The sequence below is a fragment of the Engystomops pustulosus genome, chromosome 4 (genome assembly GCF_040894005.1).
Source record: "Engystomops pustulosus chromosome 4, aEngPut4.maternal, whole genome shotgun sequence".
Taxonomy (NCBI): Eukaryota; Metazoa; Chordata; class Amphibia; order Anura; family Leptodactylidae; genus Engystomops; species Engystomops pustulosus.
The window spans coordinates 123,966,012-123,979,760 of NC_092414.1; the positions used below are offsets into that span (position 1 = coordinate 123,966,012).

Here is a 13,749-nt window from a genome sequence, read left to right on the forward strand (position 1 = left end):
AGTAGTGTGCTTCCTTTGATACTTGGCTAGAAAATAGCCATAGGAGAATACAAACAGCTTCTTGAAGCCTACAGTAGCGTTCTATATATTTGATTTCTGGTTGATCTGCTGGTGGCTTTAGTTTCTGCAGTGCATGTACTTGCCAATTCTGAGCAATTTGTAGTGAGACTTGCGACCGCTGTGTTCTGCGCTTAGTGGCGCACATATCCATAGCAAAGGCTGAAGTGGCAAAATTCAGTAGGGGTTGGATTTCTATTAGGCAATAACTCAGTGTCATCTCATCTGGCATAGTAGTGTGCTTCCTTTGATACTTGGCTAGAAAATAGCCATAGGAGAATACAAACAGCTTCTTGAAGCCTACAGTAGCGTTCTATATATTTGATTTCTGGTTGATCTGCTGGTGGCTTTAGTTTCTGCAGTGCATGTACTTGCCAATTCTGAGCAATTTGTAGTGAGACTTGCGACCGCTGTGTTCTGCGCTTAGTGGCGCACATATCCATAGCAAAGGCTGAAGTGGGAAAATTCAGTAGGGGTTGGATTTCTATTAGGCACTAACTCAGTGTCATCTCATCTGGCATAGTAGTGTGCTTCCTTTGATACTTGGCTAGAAAATAGCCATAGGAGAATACAAACAGCTTCTTGAAGCCTACAGTAGCGTTCTATATATTTGATTTCTGGTTGATCTGCTGGTGGCTTTAGTTTCTGCAGTGCATGTACTTGCCAATTCTGAGCAATTTGTAGTGAGACTTGCGACCGCTGTGTTCTGCGCTTAGTGGCGCACATATCCATAGCAAAGGCTGAAGTGGGAAAATTCAGTAGGGGTTGGATTTCTATTAGGCACTAACTCAGTGTCATCTCATCTGGCATAGTAGTGTGCTTCCTTTGATACTTGGCTAGAAAATAGCCATAGGAGAATACAAACAGCTTCTTGAAGCCTACAGTAGCGTTCTATATATTTGATTTCTGGTTGATCTGCTGGTGGCTTTAGTTTCTGCAGTGCATGTACTTGCCAATTCTGAGCAATTTGTAGTGAGACTTGCGACCGCTGTGTTCTGCGCTTAGTGGCGCACATATCCATAGCAAAGGCTGAAGTGGCAAAATTCAGTAGGGGTTGGATTTCTATTAGGCACTAACTCAGTGTCATCTCATCTGGCATAGTAGTGTGCTTCCTTTGATACTTGGCTAGAAAATAGCCATAGGAGAATACAAATAGCTTCTTGAAGCCTACAGTAGCGTTCTATATATTTGATTTCTGGTTGATCTGCTGGTGGCTGTAGTTTCTGCAGTGCATGTACTTGCCAATTCTGAGCAATTTGTAGTGAGACTTGCGACCGCTGTGTTCTGCGCTTAGTGGCGCACATATCCATAGCAAAGGCTGAAGTGGGAAAATTCAGTAGGGGTTGGATTTCTATTAGGCACTAACTCAGTGTCATCTCATCTGGCATAGTAGTGTGCTTCCTTTGATACTTGGCTAGAAAATAGCCATAGCAATAGGATAGGATTGTTTGGTTCTAAAAACTCAAAAAAAAACAAAAAACACAAAAAAAAACAAAAAACACAAAAAAACACAAAAAAAAACAAAAAAAAGTAAAAAAAAAAAAAAAGTTATAACTCTCATTTTAAAAATGTTTAACCCCAGGGCTAGGGGTAGAGGACGAGGGCGGGGACGTGGGCGTCCAACTACTGCAGGGGTCAGAGGCCGTGGTCCTGGGCGGGGTGAGACACCACCTGCTGATGAGGGAGCAGGGGAACGCCGCAGAGCTACACTCCCTAGGTTCATGTCTGAAGTTACTGGGACTCGTGGTAGAGCACTGTTGAGGCCAGAACAGTGCGAACAGGTGATGTCGTGGATTGCTGACAATGCTTCGAGCAATTTGTCCACCACCAGTCAGTCTTCCACGCAGTCCACCCATGTCACCGAAATCCCCACTCCTCCAGCTCCTGCACCTCAGCCTCCTCCCCCCCAGTCTGCCCCCTCCCAGGAAAATTTGCCATTTGAACCGGCATACTCTGAGGAACTGTTTTCTGGACCCTTCCCACAGTCACAAACCACTTGTCCGGTTGCTGCTGAGCAATTTTCCGATGCCCAGGTTTTCCACCAGTCACAGTCTGTGGGTGATGATGACCTTCTTGACGTAGTGGAAGTGTGTAAAGAGGTGTCCGACGATGAGGAGACACGGTTGTCAGACAGTGGGGAAGTTGTTGTCAGGGCAGGAAGTCCGAGGGGGGAGCAGACTGAGGGATCGGAGGATGATGAGGTGACAGACCCAAGCTGGGTTGAGAGGCCGGGTGAACACAGTGCTTCTGAGACGGAGGAGAGTCCTCGACCTGAACAGGTTGGAAGAGGCAGTGGTGGGGCCAGACGGAGAGGCAGGGCCAGAGCTGGTGCATCAGCGCCACTGTCAACTAGTGAAGCTCCCGTGGTGAGGGCTCTTGCGGCGAGGGCTAGATCTTCAGAAGTGTGGAGGTTCTTTAAGGAAACACCGGATGACCGACGGACTGTGGTGTGCAACATTTGCCAAACCAGGCTCAGCAGGGGTTCCACCACTACTAGCTTAACTACCACCAGTATGCGCAGGCATATGAATGCTAAGCACCCCACTCAGTGGCAACAAGCCCGTTCACCTCCGGCCGTGCACACCACTGCTCCTTCCCCTGTGTCAGCTGCTAGTCAGCCCCCTGCCCAGGACCCTGGCCCAAAAACCCCATCGTCGCCTCCACGATCCTCCACAGCATCCACCAGCGTTCAGCTCTCCATACCCCAGACGCTGGAGCGGAAACGCAAATATAGTGCAACCCACCCGCACGCCCAAGCCCTTAATGTGCACATCTCCAGATTGCTTAGCCTGGAGATGCTGCCCTATAGGCTAGTAGAGACCGAGGCCTTTCGCAACCTCATGGCGGCGGCCGCCCCTCGGTATTCGGTCCCCAGCCGCCACTACTTTTCCCGATGTGCCGTCCCAGCCCTGCACCAGCACGTGTCAGACAACATCATCCGTGCCCTGACCAACGCCGTTTCTGACAAGGTCCACCTGACCACGGACACGTGGACGAGTGCTGCCGGGCAGGGCCACTATATATCGCTGACGGCACATTGGGTTAACTTGGTGGAGGCTGGGACCGAGACTGACCCTGGGGCTGCTCATATACTGCCGACGCCGAGGATTGCGGGGCCTACCTCGGTCCAGGTGTTTCAGGCCTACTATGCCTCCTCCTCCTCCCACCCCTCCTCCACCTCCTCCTCCGAACTACCATCCGTGGGCACGGCGCCATCAGTCGGTAGCTCTAGGCACAGCAGCAGTGCCGTCGCTAAGCGACAGCAGGCGGTGCTCAAACTGCTGAGCCTAGGCGACAAAAGGCACACCGCCCAAGAGCTATTACAGGGCGGCTACATCAGCTACAGCTACATCACGGCGCAGACTGATCTGTGGCTGGCACCGCTGAACCTCAAGCCGGGAATGGTTGTGTGTGACAACGGCCGTAACCTGGTGGCGGCTCTGCAACTCGGCAGACTGACACATGTGCCATGCCTGGCCCATGTGTTAAATCTGATAGTGCAGCGTTTCCTCAAGACATACCCCAATCTGTCTGATTTGCTCACGAAGGTGCGCCGCATCTGTGCGCATTTCAGGAAGTCCAGCCCAGATGCTGCCACTCTCAGGGCAGCGCAGCGCCGCCTCCAACTGCCCGCTCACCGACTGTTGTGCGACGTGCCCACGAGGTGGAATTCAACACTGACCATGTTATCCAGAGTTTACCAGCAGCGCAGAGCGATTGTAGACTGCCAGATGTCAACTTCCACCAGAACTGGTAGTCAGGTCAGTCAGCTTCCTCAAGTCTACAATGAGGAGTGGACGTGGATGTCTGATATCTGTCAGGTGCTGAGTAACTTTGAGGAGTCAACACAGATGGTCAGTGGCGATGCCGCCATCATCAGCCTCACCATCCCGCTGCTTGGCCTGTTGAAAAACTCTCTGGTCAGCATGAAGTCGGAAGCTTTGCGCTCGTCACAAGAGACGGGGGAAGAATATTCCCTTGTTGATAGCCAAAGCACCCTGAGGTCTGTTTCTCAGCGCATATCGGAGGAGGTGGAGGTGGAGGAGGATGAGGAGGAAGAGGAGGAGAATGTTGGCGAGACACAAGAGGGGACCATTGTTGAGTCCTTCACTGTTCAGCGTGTATGGGCAGAAGAAGAGGAGTTGGAGGAGTTGGAGGAGGAGGAAATGGACAGTCAGGCCAGTGAGGGGAGTGAATTCTTACGCGTTGGTACTCTGGCGCATATGGCAGATTTCATGCTAGGCTGCCTATCCCGTGACCCTCGCGTTCAAAGAATTTATTCCAGCACCGATTACTGGGTGTTCACTCTCCTGGACCCACGGTACAAGCAAAATCTTGCCACTCTCATCCCTGCAGAGGAAAGGAGTGTGAGAATGCATGAATACCAGCAGGCCCTGGTGCACAAGCTGAAACAGTATTTCCCTTCTGACAGCGCTAGCGGCAGAGTGCGTAGTTCTGCGGGACAAGTAGCGAGGGAGAGTAGGCGAGCAGGCAGCTTGTCCAGCACTGGCAAGGGTACGCTTTACAAGGCTTTTGCCAGCTTTATGTCACCCCAGCAAGACACTGTCACCTGTCCCCAGTCTCGGCAGAGTAGGGCTGATCTTTACAGAAAGATGGTGAGGGAGTACGTAGCTGACCATACCATCGTCCTAAATGATCACACAGCTCCCTACAACTACTGGGTTTCAAAGCTGGACATGTGGCACGAACTGGCGCTGTACGCCTTGGAGGTTCTTGCCTGCCCTGCCGCTAGCGTCTTGTCCGAGCGGGTTTTCAGTGCAGCTGGTGGCATCATCACCGATAAGCGTACACGCCTGTCGACTGACAGCGCTGACAGGCTGACGCTTATTAAAATGAATAAAGGCTGGATTTCTCAGAATTTCCAATCTCCACCAGGTGAAGGAAGCTCAACCTGAATAATTGATCCACTCCTCCTCCTCCTCCTCATTTTCCTCCTTCTCCTCCTCTTTGTACAGTAAAGCAGAGGAAAATGGCTATTTTTTGACAGGGCCCACTGGCTCTTGCTATACTTCATGCATTTAATTTTTCTGGAGGGCCACCTACCCGGTCCTCTGTTTGAAACAATTTTTGTGAGTGCCACATACAGGCACTCAATCTATTCCATTTTTCTGGAGGGCCACCTACCCGGTCCTCTGGTTTGAACAATTTTTGGGACTGCCACATACAGGCACTCAATCTATTCCATTTTACTGGAGGGCCACCTACCTGCTCCTCTGGTTTGAAGAATTTTTGGGACTGCCACATACAGGCACTCAATCTATTCCATTTTACTGGAGGGCCACCTACCTGCTCCTCTGGTTTGAAGAATTTTTGGGACTGCCACATACAGGCACTCAATCTATTCCATTTTACTGGAGGGCCACCTACCTGCTCCTCTGGTTTGAACAATTTTTGGGACTGCCACATACAGGCACTCAATCTATTCCATTTTACTGGAGGGCCACCTACCTGCTCCTCTGGTTTGAAGAATTTTTGGGACTGCCACATACAGGCACTCAATCTATTCCATTTTACTGGAGGGCCACCTACCTGCTCCTCTGGTTTGAAAAATGTTTGGGACTGCCACATACAGGCACTATCCAAATTAAATTGTCTCCATAGCAGCCTCCACACGTTGTCTCCATTGCTACCTCCAAAAGTCGTCCATATAGCTGCCTCCATACATCGTCCCTTTATCAAACGAGGTGTGTCAGGCAGAAATTTGGGTTGTTTTCATGGATTCCACATCAAAGTTGTTAACTTTGTCGCCACCCTGCTGTGTTATCCACAAAATATACTGGCAAACTTTTACCATTTAGGGATATTATTTCAGCGCTTCTTGCGCATCTGTTTACATTCCCCTCACCCGGCATATCCTAAACTTATAAGAACGCTACTACACTTGATCTTATACAAAAGGTTCTTAGAAGTGCTGTTTGGGGAGTAGCCTAGAGACAGGGGCTTGGATTGGCGAAAGCTCGCCTGGCAGCGGAACGCCAGCTCCATGCGCATCATGCGCTTCTTGCGCATCTGTTTACATTCCCCTAACCCGCCATATCCCAAACTTATAAGAACGCTACTACACTTAACTTGGTGCAGGCTGGGACCGAGTCTGACCCTGGGGCTGGTCATATACTGCCGACGCAGAGAATTGCGGGGCCTACCTCGGTCCAGGTCTCAAAGGCCTACTATACCTCCTCCCACCCCTCCTCCACCTCCTCCTCCTCCGAATTACCATCCGTGGGCATGGCGCCATCAGTCGGTAGCTCTAGGCACAGCAGCAGTGCCGTCGCTAAGCGACAGCAGGCGGTGCTGAAACTGCTGAGCCTAGGCGATAAAAGGCACACCGCCCAAGAGCTATTACAGGGCATTCCACATCAAAGTTGTTAACTTTGTCGCCACCCTGCTGTGTAATCCACAAAATATACTTGCAAACTTTTACCATTTAGGGATATTATTTCAGCGCTTCTTGCGCATCTGTTTACATTCCCCTCACCCGCCATATCCTAAACTTATAAGAACGCTACTACACTTGATCTTATACAAAAGTGCTGTTTGGGGAGTAGCCTAGAGACAGGGGCTTGGATTTGCGAAAGCTCGCCTGGCAGCGGAGCGCCAGCTCCATGCGCATCATGCGCTTCTTGCGCATCTGTTTACATTCCCCTCACCCGGCATATCCTAAACTTATAAGAACGCTACTACACTTGATCTTATACAAAAGTGCTGTTTGGGGAGTAGCCTAGAGACAGGGGCTTGGATTGGCGAAAGCTCGTCTGGCAGCGGAGCGCCAGCTCCATGCCAAGATCCAACTAACATAGTTTTAACTGCAGCACCTTTAATCTACTACTAGTTCACTGCCTCCATACATGGTCCCCTTATCAAACGAGCTGTGTCAGGCAGAATTTTGGGTTGTTTTCATGGCTTCCATGTTAACTTTGTCGCCACCCTGCTGTGTAATCCACAAAATATACTGGCAAACTTTTATCATGTACCGATATTATTTGAGCACTTCTTGCTCACCTCCTTTGGTTCCTCTCTGCCACCCATTGGTTTGAAGCCTGAGTCCATTTAGGGTATGTCGCCATGACACTCTCTAGCCTGCTGCCGCTGCCTCTGCATGCCGTCCCCTATAGTGTCAGGGTCAATTATTGCATGTTTTAGATACTATCTAGCTTCATTCTGTCACTCTGTCATGGCCATGCTGTTGCCCATAATTTTGGCATAATGGTGCGTTTAAGCAGCCTCAGAGGCATCCATGCATGCTGCCCCTGCTGTTTCCTGTCCATTTCCGTGGTGTTTCCATCCTTTTCTGAGGTTCCCAGGTGTTTGGCCAAGCTTCCCTGTGCAGAGCCTTGGTCCCCTTGAAAAATGCTCGAGTCTCCCATTGACTTCAATGGGGTTCGTTATTCGAGACGAGCACTCGAGCATCGGGAAAAGTTTGTCTCGAATAACGAGTACCCGAGCATTTTAGTGTTCGCTCATCTCTAGATAAGACTTATATCAAAAGTACATTCCATGGTACAACATCAATCGGCACTTTGACTATACAAAAGGGAAATATGTTAATGCATGTGAGTCAATGGATTTTTGTTGAGTGCCCATTTCTCCTGAGTGCTTGCGCCACTATAAGTTTGGTTTCCCAACCCGCATGCCTTGCCTTCTTTCTTTTCTCATTGCATTTATTTATATTGTAGACCTGTTTTTGACACATTTTTGGCGTTCATTTAGACCAGTTAAAAGCAGATCTATAACCTTTCACACCCCTTCCTGAATTTGTTTTTTTTTTTTATTTTTGACATTCATTTTTAGACATTAATAGCCATACGTCACAACCTAAATCATACTTCAAAACCACACCTTCATACTATAAAATGACAATACTAATTTTTACTCAAACCAAAAGTATCACTATAAAGATTTTATTTGTAAATTTGAAATAATTTGTTATTTGAAATAATAGGGCACATTGACTAAGAATGTGGGAAACTGTACTAAAATAGCTATGCCGTGTAATGCTGGGTGTGCCAGATTCATTAAGAACTTGTATCAGAAATCAAGAATCTGTTGCCGTCCTGCACTGGCCCGAGTTCACCAACTTTTTGTGTTGCACGGCTACAGAATATTATTCTTCTTCCTTATAAATAGGTACAGCAAAAACAAGTGATCTTCTCATTGCATTAGTTCATACTGTCTCATTTTTTTTTCAGACAGAAACAATATAGCTTTGCAAATTATTGGTACAGGGAAGAAGCAACAAGACTGTATCTATGACGGCTATGGATTGCATGTAGAAAGTATCTAATTGTTTCCAATTGAATGGATTCAGAACGTCTACAAACTGGAATAGTTTTACCCAGTGATAAGCTGATATGAGACCCTTCTATCAGCTGTTGATGGAAATCTCTGGGTGAGTCTTTATTTCCCCTTGGACAAATATATAGAGTAGAAATGAAACAGCAGACACTTGGTCATATTTATCAGGACCTCTGCACCACCGTGGTGCAGAGGCCCTGAAATAATCACAAATGCTAGCTTATTGCTAGCACTTGCGATTATTTGCCTCAATCCGCCACCTTCACACCTGTGGGGACTGAAGGGGGGGTTCGGCTGGCCGGGAGTGGGACGGCACGGGCGTTGCTGTCCTGTGCCGGCGCACTCGTCTTGCCTGGCATAGAATAAATGCTGTGAGGCAGCCTGCCCGATACATCAAGAGGCGGAAACCTTTTGCTGTACCCCGCTGTGAATATGGAGCGGCGCGCCTATCATATGATAAATGTCCCCCACTGACTCTATTAACTGGGCACAACATAAATTAGAATTTGCTGAGTTATTATACATTTTAGTTACTTACACCAATCAAATCCAATATGGCAGAAACACACACAGAATAAGGGCTAAAAATCAACCATGGTCAGTCCATGAATTCAAGAAAGAAAATATCGACTCGCTTCATGGTATGTGCTCGAAGCCTCTATCCTGTGGATTGGAAATTAAAGTATGTACAACCCTTAAAGGGTTGTATGGTGGCATTACATACCTTTGTGTTCAAGCTTTCAGTCTGATAAAACAGCCATGAATGTAGATTTATTTTAATGTTGAGTTGTGTTTATGAACTAGGCTCCCTCTGTGCTTTGTGCAGCATTGCAAACAGATACGGTATTTGTTTATTCTTATGTATTATTATTATTTGCTGTCGGACACAAAAATAATCTAGTGGATTATGCTTGTGTTTCCTGTCTGTGAGTACTGCCCTCTCAGATGGCTTTGAATCCTATTAAAATATGTTACAAAATACTAAAAAAATAATGATAAGTAAACTTTGGCTCTTATACATATTGATACACAAAATAAATTGTATCCCAAGGTTAAAACGGAAAACAAGCAATGCACAGCACAAAACGAAACATACAGCACACTTCATTTCCTGCGACACCAAAGGGAAATCTAATGATTTACTAGGCTTTAATCAGCTTAACATAGTTTTGTGAGTTTTACACCTAAAGGACTCAAATTACTATACTAGTTAGTTACCTGTGAGATAGGCCGCTTCTGGCAACTGATAATTAATTCTTAAATCTTGAAAGACATTGAGCTTGGAGAACCCCTGAGCACATTTGTATGAAGATTAGACATTGTTTCTTTTTTTTTTCCTTTTTTTTAATGCAGATTTCTTTGAAGTCCTTTCTTCAAAGATTCAAGCCGTTACTTAGAATACATAAACCCTCTTGATAAAGTTGGCTTTTTCTACATTTCACAGTGTTAGCCTGCCAATTTTCGAGTGCATATTCACCCTATGGTTAAAATAACAAGCAACAACACTAATTAGTAATGCCGCTGTTCGCTAGCACTTGTTGGAATGATGAAGAGCACCCAGGGCTTTTAGATGACAATATGACAATATTGCAGTGACATCATACATTGGGGACTTACATGGTGTGCAGCAACAAGTGCTGCTCTGTAATACCTCATCTCATTTTTCTTTTACAAGGTAACATACCTATCAAATTATTAAATAGATTAAATAAAATTTTTCCATCTGCATACAGCCAATTTTGAAAAATCCTCTATCCACAGAGCATGCTCAGTAAAAAAATGTTCTCACATCTATTAATCCATTTTTTGACCGTGTGTCATTGATGTCTAAATGTCCAGTTCAACTTTTGTAGTTTTGTGCTTCTTTAATATGGAAAAGCTTTACATATCATAACAATTTTTACTTAATAGGATAGTTAAACTTAATAGGATAGTTTTATTAATTTCTTTCTTTATAAAAAAAAAAAGCCTATAAATAACTACAACTGTGAAAAAAAAAATATGTGATAAATATGTACAGTATTATTCCATCACCATTTCCAGGTTGAGCTACAGATGCAGAGCGTGCATGTACTTCTGCAAAGTGGAAGTGAAAGTCTCTAGCAGCTTCTTCTATATTCTGCCTTCTGCTGACAGGCTGGAGCGGGGCACACCGAGCTGTACAGCTTTGCTGTAAAATAGAGAGCAGGTCCTATTCTTGCCTGTAATGGGGCACAGCTGATCAGCTCCTTTGGAGTTGGGAGGAGTGAGCAGTGCTCGATCTCCACTCGGCCGAAATGACCAAAAAACCTTCCCCTATTTGCAGACCATTTTTGTACGTATTTGTGTGCATGAGTTCTAAGGTTAAAAAAAAACCCAAGTCCATAAGTCCAGCCTATAATTCGAAAGTACTCATCAAGAAAAAGGCATAACCCCTCTAGGATGGACACCAACAATCGCTGAGGGATACTATGTAAAGGATGAAAGGGATTTAGCATTTGTTATGTGTGTATAAAACAAAATAAAATGTAAACATAATGTGAAATGCAACAAGATGTTTAATTCTATGTTAATGTGAACAGAGTCCAATTATTTTTATTACTTAAAGGGGTTTTTCCTTAAACGAAAGTTAGCAAATTTTAAAGATCATTTTTAACCCCTTACTTTACAATTTTGTTCAGTTTTATTGCTGTATGAGCTCTTATCACTCATTGATGGTCAGTGTAAAATTCCTGAGTGTGGACAGAGACTCTGTAAGACACTTCATGATCCCTCTAGTGCTGTGAGATAGTGTGTGCTGACAAAGTGCTTAGATTATCAGAGTCCAGGTTTATCTCCATTTTCATAAAGCTTTTGAACATTATACTAGTATCTGACACATAGAAAAAGAGATGATGAAATCCATGAGATGGATATAACACACAATGACACTCCAGTTCTGATAGATCTCAGCTATAGCACACACAGTCAGCCCTGCTATATCTCCTTCCCCTGCTATAAAGATCTTATCTGTAGCTTGTAGAGTAAGTCTTTGCAAACTGCCGCTTGCCAGCAGGAAATGTCTAGGGGTGTCTGTGTGTGAGCTCATCCTGGAATGCAGAGGGGGAGGGGCAGGAAGCAAAGAGCACTGCAGCGTACTGACAGGAAATGTCTAGGGGTGTCTGTGTGTGAGCTCATCCTGGAATGCAGGGGGGGAGGGGCAGGAAGCAAAGAGCACTGCAGCGTACTGACAGGAGAAGCTAGTCATGGAGGATGTGTTATTTTGTTATCCTGAGTATATTTAAGAATCTTGTCTTCGTGGGAATACCCCTTTAATGCTACAATATGTGAATGCACAATGGATTTCCATTATGAAAGCTATTTTGATACCCTGGATATATTTTTATCATGCATAAATGTGATTACTAAATATATATGATCCTTGTGCTAATTCTAAACAGGTGGATAACATATACTTTTAAACTTATGTGTTATATGTAATGTTTTTCTCTTGTGAGTTTTGCACCAAGCTTGATGAGTAACACATCTATACCAGAGTTTTTAGTTCACATGCAACAGCTGTGCACTAGTATTTGTAAGAGTGGACCACCACATTGAAATCAACCATGATTAAGAGCATAGAAGAGCGCATGTTTGGTGTACCCCTGTGCCTTGATCAATCTTAGGTTAAAGATAATCATTCTATAGTTTAACTACTCTAACTATAAAGATCCCTTTACTACTTTAGATGCCTTAATGACCTTTCCTTCATCTGCAATGTATGTCCTCAGATCCTTTGTACAGTTCTGGGAAAGAAAAAGTCATGGGCTAGCTGACCACATTTATACATTATTTGTACACATAATTCAGATCACCTCTGTGACGTTTCCTCAGTAGGGTATGCAATGTTAACTAATTATCTCCCTTAACTAGTTAACTCCCTGAATGCACAGGTTCTGGGAGGCGCAGAAGGTGAGTCTCAGTTATCCCGCACAACCTCCAATATGGCACAACCCTTACCCACAACTCTGAACAGCTGAAAGACCCCTTTTACTAACCTCAATGAAACAGATCCTTATCTGTACATTAGACCGCCACCAGTTTCTTGTTTGATATAAGCCCAGTCCGTAGCAGGATTATATTGGGTCAACCCGGTAGCATGTATATAACCAAAACAGGGATGTTGGGATTCATGGATGAAAATAGAAGACTATGCAGTTTAAATTCTTGTATTTAACTGCCTTAAGAGCTTAAAAGACAAAACACTATACACAATGGATGTAAATACAGATTAACAGAGTACAAGTACAAGTGTAGGACTAAAAGTACAAACAATTACGTTTCCTTGTGCTGGATTTATTGAGGAAAAGGTTAATACACATTTGTTGATCTTTCGTGCTGTTGATTATGGTAAAAGTTCCCCCAAGAAAAAGACAATGGACATAAGGGGTGCCCTCATTATATTAGGTGCAGAAACACCCCTTCAGACCCATAGGAGGGCTCTAGGAATCCTCCTATCTAGTTTTCTACCTACATGTATGAACCCCTAGATTACATTGAGAGTAGACATGACCCACTTATTATGCTTCAGAGTTATATATATATATATATATATATATATATATATATATATATATATATATAATTGTGTCCAGGGATGCTAAAACAAATTGAGACACATGTATGTATTTTCTTTGCTGTACTGATCCTAAATATGCATTTGGCCTTGAGTTGAGATAGATCATAACTCCATAACTGTCCTTAACTGACATACCAGCATTTGGGTTTTTTATTATCCTTTGTCTAAAAAGTAGTGGGAACTCTAAGGAAATCTGGAGCAGCTAAGACTAAGGAGGTGTTAGTTGATGGCTACCCCAACAGAGCCCGAGACCCTCTCCAATCTTTAAAATGGCCCTTTCCAGAGAGTTACTTACTAGATAAGGCTAGGAGGAAGTGAGGAACATGTGGCATGCCTGATTAACAAGACAAAACTTGGCATGTGATCTTGGCATATGATGCCAAAACTTGGCATGCGGCGTGGCTTGATGATGCGCTAGACTAGCGCGAAACGGCCCGTCGCCAGGCTCCGCTCTGCCATTGTACACACCTCCATAAAGATATCTTCGCACTAAACTGGTGAGTGCCGCTGAATTCTATTTGCTTGATCTATGGACTGTTTTGCTCCGGCTGAGCACCACCATTTGTATACCTGTGCAATAAGGCTAATCCACCCTGCAAAGATCCGTGCCGGATTTCACTGGAGATATGCTTTGATTGTCGGATGGTGCCAGGACATTGTTTTCTTCATTTGTGACCTTGTGCATATGTATTTCTTCATTTCATCAGCTTTATTCTAGCCTTTAATTATAGGACAGACTTTCATCTCACTTAACCTATTAACCAGGCGTGATAACAAGGTTA

At 44.9% G+C, this 13,749-nt stretch overlaps 1 protein-coding gene across 4 annotated transcripts in view; it reads left to right on the forward strand.

Moving 5' to 3' along the window:
• Positions 1-13,749, forward strand: part of GRM3 (glutamate metabotropic receptor 3) — a 200,373-nt gene that overhangs the window by 58,271 nt on the left and 128,353 nt on the right. The window contains exon 2 of one of the 4 annotated variants that reach the window (XM_072147288.1): positions 8,265-8,464. The exons of the other annotated variants lie outside the window; for them this stretch is intronic. The gene's annotated coding sequence lies outside the window, so the exon portion shown is untranslated. The remainder of the gene's footprint in view (positions 1-8,264; positions 8,465-13,749) is intronic. 4 annotated transcript variants of the gene reach the window in all.